The 12,896-nt window shown below is 50.5% G+C and overlaps 1 protein-coding gene across 5 annotated transcripts in view; it reads left to right on the plus strand.

Moving 5' to 3' along the window:
- The first annotated feature begins 933 nt into the window (after window positions 1-933).
- Window positions 934-12,896, plus strand: part of ABHD18 (abhydrolase domain containing 18) — a 57,501-nt gene continuing 45,538 nt past the window's right edge. The window contains exon 1 of one of the 5 annotated variants that reach the window (XM_077279118.1): window positions 934-1,091. The gene's annotated coding sequence lies outside the window, so the exon portion shown is untranslated. Of the gene's footprint in view, window positions 1,092-1,258; window positions 1,278-6,118; window positions 6,187-12,896 lie in introns of those variants that run through there. The other 4 variants (XM_077279116.1, XM_077279113.1, XM_077279117.1 and 1 more) reach the window with 4 other exon arrangements.

Genomic DNA, 12,896 nt, shown 5'->3' on the forward strand with positions numbered 1-12,896 from the left:
ACAGACAGACGGAAGTGACCCTTAGACAATTATATAGTAGATGGAGCACTGTGTGTGGCCATTTTACAGTATGGAGCATCATGTGGGGTCATTATACAGTATGGAGCACTGTGTGGCCATATTTTTTTGTTTATAATTATTGTATATTAAAGTGTGATCAGCAGTGCTAAATGGGTGTGGTTGGGACGTGGATATGGGTGTGACTAATTATGAATGGGTGTGTTCAGAGGTGTGGCCTAAAATGTGCCGCAGCGCGCGTTGCGCGCCGCAAACTTTGTTCTTCTTTCCCATCTTCAAAAGTTGGGAGGTATGCCATTGTGATGTCTGGGGAGGAGGGGGCATGTTACGTTTTTTGTGACAGTCCGCCAAAACACATTCTGCGACGGATGCGACGTGTGGCAATGCGTCGCTAATGCAACCCTATGGAGAAAAATCGCATCCTGCGGGCAACTGTGCACGATGCGTTTTTTTCTCCAAAACGACGCATTGCGACTTGCGTCTCTAGTGTGAAAGCACCCAAAGATGTCTGAAACGGATGGCCATCCGTCACTAATACAAGTCTATGGGAAAATACAGGATCCTGCATTCTCAAAAATCGACGGATTGTGACGGGAGCTGAAAGACGGAAGTGTGAAAGAGGCCGAGTGTGAGTGAGCGGCTCAAGTTTCCCGCCTAATAATATGACAAGCGCCTTGCACGTGACTGCTCGCTCCTCTTTCAGGTGACTTTATGAATGCTTCCGCCCGTTACCGTGGACAACACCGACAGACACACGGTGCAAGGCTTGTCCGGTGCCGTACACCGCCGTGTTCGTCAGCTGTTGTAAAAAGATAAACCTACAGTTAGCTCCTACACTGCCGTGCATTGTCAGCGCCGTGCAGTCCGCTCCCACATGTATGTGTATATACGGGTAGACGGATTCGGTTCCCAATCCAACACAAGCGTCTAATTAGCAAAGCACATGCGCTGAATGACGTCATGTCCCCGCCCACTCCCGGGGAGTCGACGTTCCAGTGAGTGAGCTGCTGTGTCAGAGGCGCCTCCTGCCGGCACCGCGGCTCCTGCCCGCCCGGCCCCTTCCCGAGTATCGTGTGAGTACGTGCTGTGCCCCTCAGTGTCGGGCGCCGCTCAGCATGGCAGCCGCTTTGCTGTCTAGTTCTGTCACCTTCCCGCTCTGGGGGTCACTGTTATCCCCTGGGAGGCATCAGCTGGTGTGGAGGCGCATTGCCTCCCCTGTGCCCTGACATGTACTCGTGGTCAGCTCCAACCAGGGCCAGGTGGGTCTGTAGTGGCATTGCCGGCTCATAGAATAGTACCCAGGTAATCATTTGGTAATGCTCACCACAGCCAGCAACGGCCACCCTGTGTGCCAGCTGCTGCTGTACTCTGTAGTGCTTAGGCTACGTTCACATTTGCGTTGTGCGCCGCAGCGTCGGCGACGCAACGCACAACGCAAACAAAAACGCACCAAAACGCATGCACAACACTGCGTTTTGCGAAGTTTTTTGGTTGATTTTGGACGCAGCAAAAATGCAACTTGCTGCGTCCGGAATGACGCATGCGTCGCAAAACGCAAGTGCAACGCATGTCCATGCGCCCCCATGTTAAATATAGGGGCGCATGACGCATGCTGCGGCGCCCGACGCTGCGGCGCAGACCGCAAATGTGAACGTAGACTTAGGCATCACCGCAGCGGAGGTGGGTGTGGGGAGGCAGCGGTCCAGCGGAGGTGGGTGTATGGGGGAGGATGCATCGGTCCAGCAAAGCTAGATGTGTGTGAGGGGAGGATGCACTGGTCCAGCGGGGCTAGGTGGATGTGTGGGGGGAGGATGCACTGGTCCAGCGGGGCTAGGTGGATGTGTGGGGGGAGGATGCACTGGTCCAGCGGGTCTAGGCATGTGTGTGAACTGGGGAAGGATGCACTGTTCCAGCTGAGCTACGTGGATGTGTGAGGGGAGGATACACTGGTCCAGCGGAGCTAGGTGTGTGTAGGATGCACTGATCCAACGGAGCTAGGTGTGTGTGTGGAGGATGCACTGGTCCGGCTGAGCTAGGTGTGTGTGTGAGTGGAGGATGCACTGGTCCAGCTGAGCTAGGTGTGTGTGAGTGGAGGATTTACTGGTCCAGCTGAGCTAGGTGTGTGTGTGGAGGATGCACTGGTCCAGCGGAGCGAGGTGTGTGTGTGCAGGATGCACTGGTCCAGCTGAGCTAGGTGGGTGTGTATGTGGAGGATGCACTTGTCCAGCGGAGCTAGGTGTGTGTGGAGGATGCACTGGTCCAGCTGAGCTAGGTGTGTGTGAGTGGAGGATGCACTGGTCCAGCGGAGCGAGGAGTGTGTGTGCAGGATGCACTGGTCCAGCTGAGCTAGGTGGGTGTGTATGTGGAGGATGCACTTGTCCAGCGAAGCTAGGTGGGGGTGTGTGTGTGGAGGATGCACTGGTCCGGCTGAGCTAGGTGTGTGTGTGAGTGGAGGATGCACTGGTCCAGCTGAGCTAGGTGTGTGTGTGTGTGTGTGTGTGGAGGATGCACTGGTCCAGCGGAGCTAGGTGTGTGTGGAGGATGCACTGGTCCAGCGGAGCTAGGTGTGTGTGGAGGATGCACTGGTCCGGCTGAGCTAGGTGGGTTTGTGTGTGGAGGATGCACTGGTCCAGGTGAGCTAGGTGTGTGTGGAGGATGCACTGGTCCGGCTGAGCTAGGTGTGTGTGTGTGTGTGTGTGTGTGTGTGTGTGTGGAGGATGCACTGGTCCAGCTGAGCTAGGTGTGTGTGGAGGATGCACTGGTCCAGCTGAGCTAGGTGTGTGTGTGGAGGATGCACTGGTCCAGCTGAGCTAGGTGTGTGTGGAGGATGCACTGGTCCAGCTGAGCTAGGTGTGTGTGGAGGATGCACTGGTCCAGCTGAGCTAGGTGTGTGTGGAGGATGCACTGGTCCAGCTGAGCTAGGTGTGTGTGGAGGATGCACTGGTCCAGCTGAGCTAGGTGTGTGTGGAGGATGCACTGGTCCGGCTGAGCTAGGTGGGTTTGTGTGTGGAGGATGCACTGGTCCAGGTGAGCTAGGTGTGTGTGGAGGATGCACTGGTCCTGCTGAGCTAGGTGTGTGTGTGTGGAGGATGCACTGGTCCGGCTGAGCTAGGTGTGTGTGTGTGTGGAGGATGCACTGGTCCGGCTGAGCTAGGTGTGTGTTTGTGGAGGATGCACTGGTCCGGCTGAGCTAGGTGTGTGTGTGTGTGGAGGATGCACTGGTCCGGCTGAGCTAGGTGTGTGTGTGTGTGGAGGATGCACTGGTCCGGCTGAGCTAGGTGTGTGTGTGTGGAGGATGCACTGGTCCGGCTGAGCTAGGTGTGTGTGTGTGAAGGATGCACTGGTCCGGCTGAGCTAGGTGTGTGTTTGTGGAGGATGCACTGGTCCGGCTGAGCTAGGTGTGTGTGTGTGTGGAGGATGCACTGGTCCGGCTGAGCTAGGTGGGTGTGTGTGTGGAGGATGCACTGGTCCAGCTGAGCTAGGTGTGTGTGTGTGTGTGGAGGATGCACTGGTCCGGCTGAGCTAGGTGTGTGTGTGAAGGATGCACTGGTCCGGCTGAGCTAGGTGTGTGTGTGTGTGTGTGTGTGTGTATATGCACTGGTCCAGCTGAGCTAGGTGGGTGTGTGTGTGGAGGATGCACTGGTCCAGCTGAGCTAGGTGTGTGTGTGTGTGTGGAGGATGCACTGGTCCGGCTGAGCTAGGTGTGTGTGTGAAGGATGCACTGGTCCGGCTGAGCTAGGTGTGTGTGTGTGTGTGTGTGTGTGTATATGCACTGGTCCAGCTGAGCTAGGTGGGTGTGTGTGAAGGATGCACTGGTCCGGCTGAGCTAGGTGGGTGTGTGTGTGGAGGATGCACTGGTCCGGCTGAGCTAGGTGGGTGTGTGTGTGGAGGATGCACTGGTCCAGCTGAGCTAGGTGTGTGTGTGTGTGGATGCACTGGTCCGGCTGAGCTAGATGGATATGTGAGGGGAGGATGCGCACTGGTCCAGCTGTGGGGGGAGAACACATTTTCCATTGTCGTCCCCTTAGCAGGACTGACCTTTTGCAGTGAATGGATCACTTAAAACGTTCGGGGATCATTATTCCATTGAAGCCAAAATCATTTTTCTTACTGAGGCCACTGTCATATTAGGCTGTGTTCACTCTGGGCTTTTTGTTTTTCTTTACATGAAAAATTAGAAACATAACTGACCCTTAAAATAAATTCGACATTATGATGCCCTCGCCGCTCCTCCAGCGCTGTCACCAGCTAGGTGGTCGTGTGATTGCTGCAGCCAATCACAAGCCCCAGCTCTGGCCAACGCTTTATCACTGCAGCCAATGATTGGCTCCGTCTGTCACATGTCTGTACCACTGCGACAGACTGTACTATGCTGATGGGACAGTGAGTGTCGATGTCTCCGCCCGTCTAGATTGTGTCTTTTGAGGGTACCAGGGGGTCTCTCCCTAATGTGACATTTCTCCCTTTGGTGGTGATAAATGTTAATTGGCAGAAAACTCCTTTGATAGGTTGTTACTGTGTCCTTCATTGTAGTCTATTGACTATCCCTAGGCCTCATTTAGTCATCTGTTTTTTTTTTGTTTTGTTTTCATGGGAGTGCTTCATAAATGCCCTAATAATTGGATGCAGATACATTTTATCTGTTTATTGCAGCAGTGCTGACTTATCTGTTGTTCATCTGTAGGTTGAGGTATATGGCGATTTTTGGCTACGACAGGTCTCGCACCCACCGATCGCTCTGTGGAGCCATATGCAGGTGAATGGGGTCGAGCAACCGTGATAAGCAAGTCACAACCCTCCAGCTGTGTGTGTGTGCTGCTGATGGTAACCTATGGGTCGCAGTGTGACGTGACCCCATGCACCTGTATTAGGGCTGTCCCACACGTCCAGATAATTCCGGTACCGGAATAAATCGGTACCGGAGTTATCCGTGTCCGTGTGCCTGGGAACTCACGGAGGCCATACGTGCGGCACACGTGTGCCGCCCGTATGGCGAGTGGGTACCACACGGAGCGTGTGGTACCCACTCTGCATGGTGCTGAAGCTGCGATTCATATCTTCCCTGTAGCAGCGTTTGCTATAGAGAAAATATGAAGAATAGTGTTTAAAATAAAGATCCATGTGTCCGCCGCCCCCCCACCCCCTGTGCGCCCCCCCGCTGGTCAGAAAATACTCACCCGCTCCCTCGCTGCTTCCTGGTCTGGCCGCGGCTTCTCCTGCATGCGGTCACGTGGGCCCGATCATTTACAGTCATGAATATGTGGCTCCACCTCCCATAGGGGCGGAGCCGACTATTCATGATTGTAAATGATCGGCCCCACGTGACCGCATACAGTAGGAGGCGCGGCCAGACCAGGAAGCAGCGAGGGAGCGGGTGAGTATTTTCTGACCAGCGGGGGGGCGCACAGGGGGTGGGGGGGCGGCGGACACATGGATCTTTATTTTTAACACTATTCTTCATATTTTCTCTATAGCAAACGCTGCTACAGGGAAGATATGAATACCGGCTTCAGCACCATGTGGGGGGGACAGCGCTTACTGTAGCGCTGTCTCCTGCACGCACACGGACCCCAGACGGAGAATGTCCGTGTGAGGTCCGTGTTTTACGCGGACCCATTGACTCTATTGGGTCCGTGTAAAACGTGCGCTCCCACGAACACTGACATGTCTCCGTGTTTGGCACACGGAGACACGGTCCGCAAAATATCAATGACATCTGCACAGATGCATTGATTTTTATGGGTCTACGTGTGTCAGTGTCTCCGGTACGTGAGGAAACTGTCACCTCACGTACCGGAATCACTGACGTGTGAAACCGGCCTTATGCTGCACTTCTGCTCACATTTAGGGCCCACAGTAGATTCTCTGCTTCCATTACAGAACAGCTACTTTGAGCGTTCCAACGTCTGTTTCTTGTGCTGTAAACCTGCAGTGTCTGCTTGCCCTGTAAGCTTTTCCACAAGTCTGTGATCACTGCCTGGGCTGCGGCCATAGATGGGCTGTGCAGAGGGAGGAGACTGGGAACTGGGTGAAATGTCAAGGTCACAGTATTTCTGACTGCTTGCATGTGAGGACTTGTGCGCCACAAACTGGGTGTGATGGATGGAAGAAAATAGGAATCCGTTCTGCTTTCCCTTAGTAGTGAGCCGTCTGTCTGCTGTCACATAGGTGCGGGGTGTACAGCCTCGTGACGTGTGTCCTCGGTGTGCGACCAGGGTTTCATTGTTTCCCCTGCTTTTATTCTATAGTCAGGAATGTTCTTTATTCAGGAACCCAGTGGCCATGTTCCCACCTAGCGTAAAAGCTGCAGTTTTTTGTACAGATAAGGTCGTGCTACACAATGAGTTCCTGATGTTTGTTTGTAGAAATTACTTGAAAATGTTGTAAAAACGCTGCACTTTTAAAAATTTTTTTTTTCAGGTAACCATGGCAGTACAAATTGAATCAGGAACACATTGTGTGAACGCGACCTAAGCATTCAAAGTAGAAGTGATTTCACGAAAACTTCCTCCCACCGTGCTTTTAAAAACACTGTTGACTCTGCGTGTTTTTTTTGTGTAGATTTTACTTTAGAAAACAAGAATGTAAAAAGGCAGTTGTTTGTATTGCAGCATTTAAATGTATAAATACATTTTCTATGACATGTTCCCACTTGGCATAAATGCTACTTTTATTTGTACAGAGAATCCACAGCATTTAATAGTTCCAGCAAAGTGGCTGTGATAGGATGAAGACACAGTGCTGTCAGTGATGCTCCTGACTTGTGTGTATTTTGGTGCATTTTCACTTCAGGATTGTATGGGGAGCTGAAAAAACACAATTTTATGTTTTAAGTGCAGAATCGCAGTGTTGGCGCACTGAGCAGGAAGAGGCACTTGTTCAGCAGCACGGTTGTTTTCCATATAATTTAGCATTCTTTATGCCTTTCGGCTGGTTTTTTTTTTTTTAATGTTTTGAAATAAAGTCTACAGAATTTTTTACATATTGGCGAGTGCTGCAATTTCTTATTGCATGAATTGATTCCTATCTTGGCAAATGTGATAACCTCAGCAACAAGGGGCTCATTTAGTCTTGTGGATTGGATTAGGGGGTCTGTACACTGCATGATACTCGTGAATGAGTGTTGTTTAAAACGCTTGTTTCACAATGAGTTTGACGTGTGAACGAGCAAAACACTTGTTCAAGTGAAATGAACTTTTTTTTAGCAGTATAGGGCCAAGTTCACACATTAGGTATTTTGTCAGTATTTTATATCAGTATTTGTAAGCCAAAATCAGGAGGGGAACCATCAGAGGAAAAGTATAATAGAAACACGTCACTACTTCTGTATTTATCACCCACTCCTGGTTTTGGCTTACAATTACTGATGTAAAATACTGACCAAATACTGACCGTGGCCTAAAGTATAATTGTTCATGGCGGTGCATTGTCCGCTGTGAACAGTCCTGGCACAGCTGAGAACAGCAGGCTATGTGCACTGTATTGCCTAGTAGACGTCGCTCAGTGCACATCGTCTGTTTTGTGCTGTCCATCTAAGCAGGCATTCAGGCGACTGCCAGTCAGTGCAAGTCTACACAGTGGTTGCGTGCTACTGGGCCATTCTGTATAAATGGATTTTTAGGTATTTGTGTTTAGACTTGGGGCACAGTGGCGTTTTGATCAATCCACAGCTGCATGCAGTTTTTATATAGACAGGCATGGTTTTGACAGTTCATGTCCTGAATGCAGGGTCAGTCACACAGATGATCTTCGTTGATTGGCTTATTACATTTGGGTTCTGCTGTAAAAACAAAACTGTTTCTGGAAAAACATTTTTTTAGAAGTGATGAAACTGTGCTGTGTGTCCATATTCTTAGCCTTTTTTCTCTAGTCACCTTCCACGACGGCATATGGAGGTTGCCTCTTTGCCCTAATGGGGAACAGGAAATGGAGAGGTTAAAAGGCCCTCCCACCTCCCTCTCACCAGTGTCTTTCCTGTTCCCCATGGGACAGGAGAGGTTTACTCTCGTATGCAGTGGTGGCCGGTGACTGCTGCATCTAACAAGCGTCGGCTTGTGTGTAACCGGGCAGCATGGGGTCGTATCTTACCTCCCCTCTTATGCTGCTCCCGTCGCACCACGCTGCGGTGTCCTCGGGACCTGTGCCTAGCCTTCCCGCGCCCCCGTGAGGGCAAAGCAGGCTAGTGTTTCCTGACCGGAGTCCTCCTGGAGCTCTCCGGTCTCTTCCCCTCCAACACGCTGCTGGCAACCCGGAAGTGATCGCGCGCGTCACTTCCGGTCCTTTCTGCGCTCCCTGGAGGCACTTCCGCCGGCGGTGTCTCGTGCAGGACGGCGTCCTCCACGCTGGACCATGGAGGGGAAGAGGTGTATCCACATCGCTGGGGGCAGGTGCATACCACTGTGTATAAAACCTGCCAGAAAACGTCGCAGGTAAGACTGTTCCTGTCATGGAGAGCGTTACCTGCCCTGCGCTTGCAGAGCCCAGCGCTGCCCCTGCCACAGTAAGTGCCGCAGGGACAGGGGTCCTTAGATAGTAATTTGGGGTATCCTTGGTCACTCTCTCTCTCCCCTCTCATTGCAGGGAGAAAGGTCTACCCCCAAAACTACTGTTAAAAAGAAGTGTGCCATCTGTAATATTAAGCTGCCACCTTCATGGGAGAAAAAACTCTGCAGGACCTGTACTGACAAAGTTGTCAGGGCAGAGCAACCTTCTTTGCTAGAGGAAATCCGGTCCCTGGTCAAGCAAGAGGTGCAATCCTCCCTAGCAGCCTTTACCCCTCCAACCCCTCCGCCACCCCCTCCGCCACCCTCTCCAGCCAAAAAAAGGAAGATCCAGGAAGAGGATTCTGAATCTGAGTCAGACCTCTCTTATGCCTCATCCTCAGGTCGTCAGGAGGAATCTGCATCCTCTATTTCATCTGAGGCCAGAAAATATCTCTTTTCTTCTGACTGGATTGAGGACTTAGTAGCCGCAGTACGCAGTACTATGGGGCTGGAGGAGGAGCCAGAACCTCAGTCCATACAGGACCAGATGTTTGGTGGCATAACTAAGGGTAAACGGGTGGGGTTTCCAATCCACCAGAATATTTCTGATATGATTGACCAAGAGTGGGAATTACCTGAAAAACGCCTCAGTACTCCATCCGAGATGAAGCGTAGATTCCCCTTAGAAGGCGAAATGACCAAATGGGATGTCCCTAAAGTTGACTCTCAGGTGGCAAGAGTGGCTAAAAGAACGGCTCTTCCATTTGAAGACTCGTCGCAATTAAAGGATCCGATGGACAGGAAGATTGAGAGTCTATTAAAGAAATCATGGGAGACCTCCTCGGTAGCCCTCAAAGCTAATATCGCATCAACATGCGTGGCTAGAGCTCTATTCCGCTGGATAGGTGAACTGGAGTCTCACATATCCCAGGGCACTTCAAGAGCTGAATTATTAGACTCCCTTCCTAGTCTCCTTAGAGCCACGGGTTTCCTAGCAGATTCTTCGATGGAAACTATCAGAATTGCTGCAAGGTCGTTAGTACAGACTAACTCGGCCAGAAGGGCGCTGTGGTTAAAAATGTGGTCTGGTGATATCACCTCCAAAGCCAAGTTATGCGCCATACCATTTAAAGGTAACTACGTCTTCGGGCCTTCTCTTGATGACATCTTGGAGAAAGCAACCGATAAAAAGAAAGCCCTCCCAGAACAAAAAACTCCCAAAAAGAAGTTTTTTCGTCCCTTTCAGGCCCAAACCTCTCAGAGAGGGAAAGGCAAGTCTGGGAGGTGGAGTTACCCGAAGGGAGGGGGGAGAAACATCCTCATCCCTCAACAACAGCAGCAGCAGTCTCAACAGGAGAAACGGTGACTTCGATCCAGTGGGGGGGAGACTTTCAAAATTTTACTCCCAGTGGCAAAACATCACCTCTTGCCCCTGGATCCTCAATGTCATCAAAGAGGGTCTCCTAATAGAATTCATTTCCTCCCCCCCACGGGGTCTAAAAGTCACCTCCCTACCCTCCCTGAAAGATCAGTCAAATTTGGCGTACGGTCTCAGAGCCTTAAAGATGTCAGGTGCGATATCCCAGATACCAGAATCGGAGAGGGATCGCGGCCACTACTCTCGCTTATTTCTGGTTCCCAAGCCATCGGGCGAGTCCCGTGTCATTATAAATCTAAAGAATCTCAATCGGCATATAAAGTACCGAAGATTCAAGATGGAATCAGTGAAGAATGCCATCCCCTTGATAGGTCCACACTCCTTCATGGCCACTCTCGATCTGAAAGATGCCTACTTTCACATCCCCATTCACCAGAGACATCGCCAATACCTCAAATTCGCTGTGCAGAGAGGGCGTCTGATAGAGCACTATCAATTCAACGTCCTCCCATTCGGAATTTCCTCGGCTCCAAGGGTATTTTCCAAAATAATGGGGGAGGTAGTCTCCTTTATCCGGAAGCAAGGCGTCTGTATAGTGCCGTACCTAGACGACCTTCTGATAATAGCTCCTTCCAAACAGGCCCTGGAGTCTCATGTATCCAATACTCTCGAGATACTGACATCTCTTGGATGGGTGCCGAATCTGGAAAAATCTCACCTACGACCCTCCAAATGCAGGAAATTCCTGGGAGTTCTCCTGGACTCGGCAAGACAAATGTCCTTCCTCCCAGTGGAACACCGTCAAACCCTTTTATCAAAGGTCAAAACGTTCAGGGACACCAGATCCCCTACAATCAGAGAAGGCATGTCTCTTGTAGGCTCGATGACAGCCTGCATTCAATCGGTACCATGGGCCCAGGCCCATTCCAGAATTCTTCAGGCACATATCTTGCAGAATTGGGACGGTCATCCCAGTTCTTTAAACAAGAGATTGTACACACCAGGTCGTGTCAAGGCCTCCCTGGCATGGTGGATGTCCCCAAAAAATTTACAAAAAGGGGTCAGCTGGACGCAAGTCCCACTGACCACAGTAACAACGGACGCCAGCCAGAGAGGCTGGGGGGCCATGATAAATCACACCCCTTTCCAAGGTCTCTGGGACCAGTCAACAAGCAAGAAATCTTCCAACTACAGAGAGCTAAAAGCTGTAGAAGAAGCCCTACTAGTAGGAGGTCATCTGATCAAGGGACATCACGTTCGGATATATTCGGACAATGTGACCACGGTGGCCCACATCAGACATCAGGGCAGTTCAAAAAACAATTCCCTGAAGAATATATCTGCCCGGATATGCTCCTGGGCAGAAAGACATCTCTTATCTCTGACAGCGGTTCACCTGAAAGGCTCGTCCAACATTCAGGCAGACTATCTAAGTCGCCAAGACATACATCCGGGGGAATGGTGCCTGAGCAACCGAAGCTTCGAGATGCTGGTGAACAAATGGGGTCTCCCAGAAATCGACCTCTTTGCATCCAGCCGAAATGCGAAAGTCGAAGCATTCTTCTCTCTGAACCCCAGGGACGGCTCCAAAGGAGTGGATGCACTGGTCCAGAAGTGGAATTTTCGGCTGGCTTATGTGTTTCCACCAATCCCAATACTGGCGAAAGTCTTACAGAAAGTGCGAGAAGAACAAACGCCTACCATATTGGTAGCTCCACTGTGGCCCAAGAGGAGTTGGTACAACCTGATAGTGGACCTTCAGGTGGATGGGCCGCTCCACTTTCCGATAGAAGAAGACCTTCTTTCTCAAGGACCAATCCATCTCCTAGATGCCCACAAGTGGAATCTGGCGGCATGGCTACTGAAGCCCAAATATTAAGAGCCAGAGGACTATCAGAAGCAGTGGTTTCCACACTTCAAAAATCTAGGAAACCTGTAACCATTGCAATATATAATAAAATCTGGAAGAAATTCTCATCCTTCTGTCTTCCTGAGGTGCCGGATCCCTTCAACCCGAATATTTCAAAAATTCTAGACTTTTTGCAAAAGGGCTTAGAAATAGGCCTCAGGCCTAGCACCTTAAAAGTCCAGGTGTCCGCCCTCAGTTCAATATTTGATCAGGATCTGGCAAATCATCGCTGGATCAAGAGATTCATGATATCAGCTTCCAGAATGAACCCTAAGAAGCAAATAACAGTACCACTGTGGGATCTCAACCTAGTATTACAGGGGCTTACAGGTCCCCCCTTCGAACCATTATCCTCCTGCTCCCAGAAAAACTTAATCTACAAAACAATTTTTCTAGTGGCTATTACATCAGCAAGGAGGGTGGGAGAATTACAAGCTCTCTCAATAAGAGAACCATACCTAACCATTCGAGATGACTCTATAGTACTGCGCCTAGACCCTTCCTTTCTTCCAAAGGTCGTATCGGACTTCCACCGCTCCCAGGAAATTATTCTACCTTCTTTTTGCCAAAATCCTGCAAATTCCAAAGAAGAGAGATTCCATATGCTGGATGTCAGGCGCACTGTATTGTTTTACTTAGAACAAACCAGTTCTTACAGAATTGACCACAATCTATTTATCCATCCATCAGGACAAAATAAGGGAAAAAAGGTAGCCAAAAGTACTATTGCCAACTGGATAAAGAAAGCAATAGCGGAAGCATACCTTGCTCAAGACAAAACTCCTCCAGTGGGAATCAAGGCTCATTCGACTAGATCAACCTCAGTCTCCTGGGCAGAAAGAGCAGGTGCATCAGCGGAGCAAATCTGCAGGGCAGCCACATGGTCTTCATTGCATACTTTCTCCAGGCATTACAGATTGGATGTAATGCCCAACAAGGATTTAGCCTTCGGCCGGAAAGTACTCCAGGCCGTTGTCCCTCCCTAGCGCCAATCAGTTGGTATTCCTCCATATGCCGTCGTGGAAGGTGACTAGAGAAAATAGAATTATTCTTACCGTTAATTCGGTTTCTAGGAACCTTCCACGACGGCGCTAGTTCCCTCCCTATA

This window comes from Ranitomeya variabilis, chromosome 1 (genome assembly GCF_051348905.1).
Source record: "Ranitomeya variabilis isolate aRanVar5 chromosome 1, aRanVar5.hap1, whole genome shotgun sequence".
In the NCBI taxonomy this organism is placed as follows: domain Eukaryota; kingdom Metazoa; phylum Chordata; class Amphibia; order Anura; family Dendrobatidae; genus Ranitomeya; species Ranitomeya variabilis.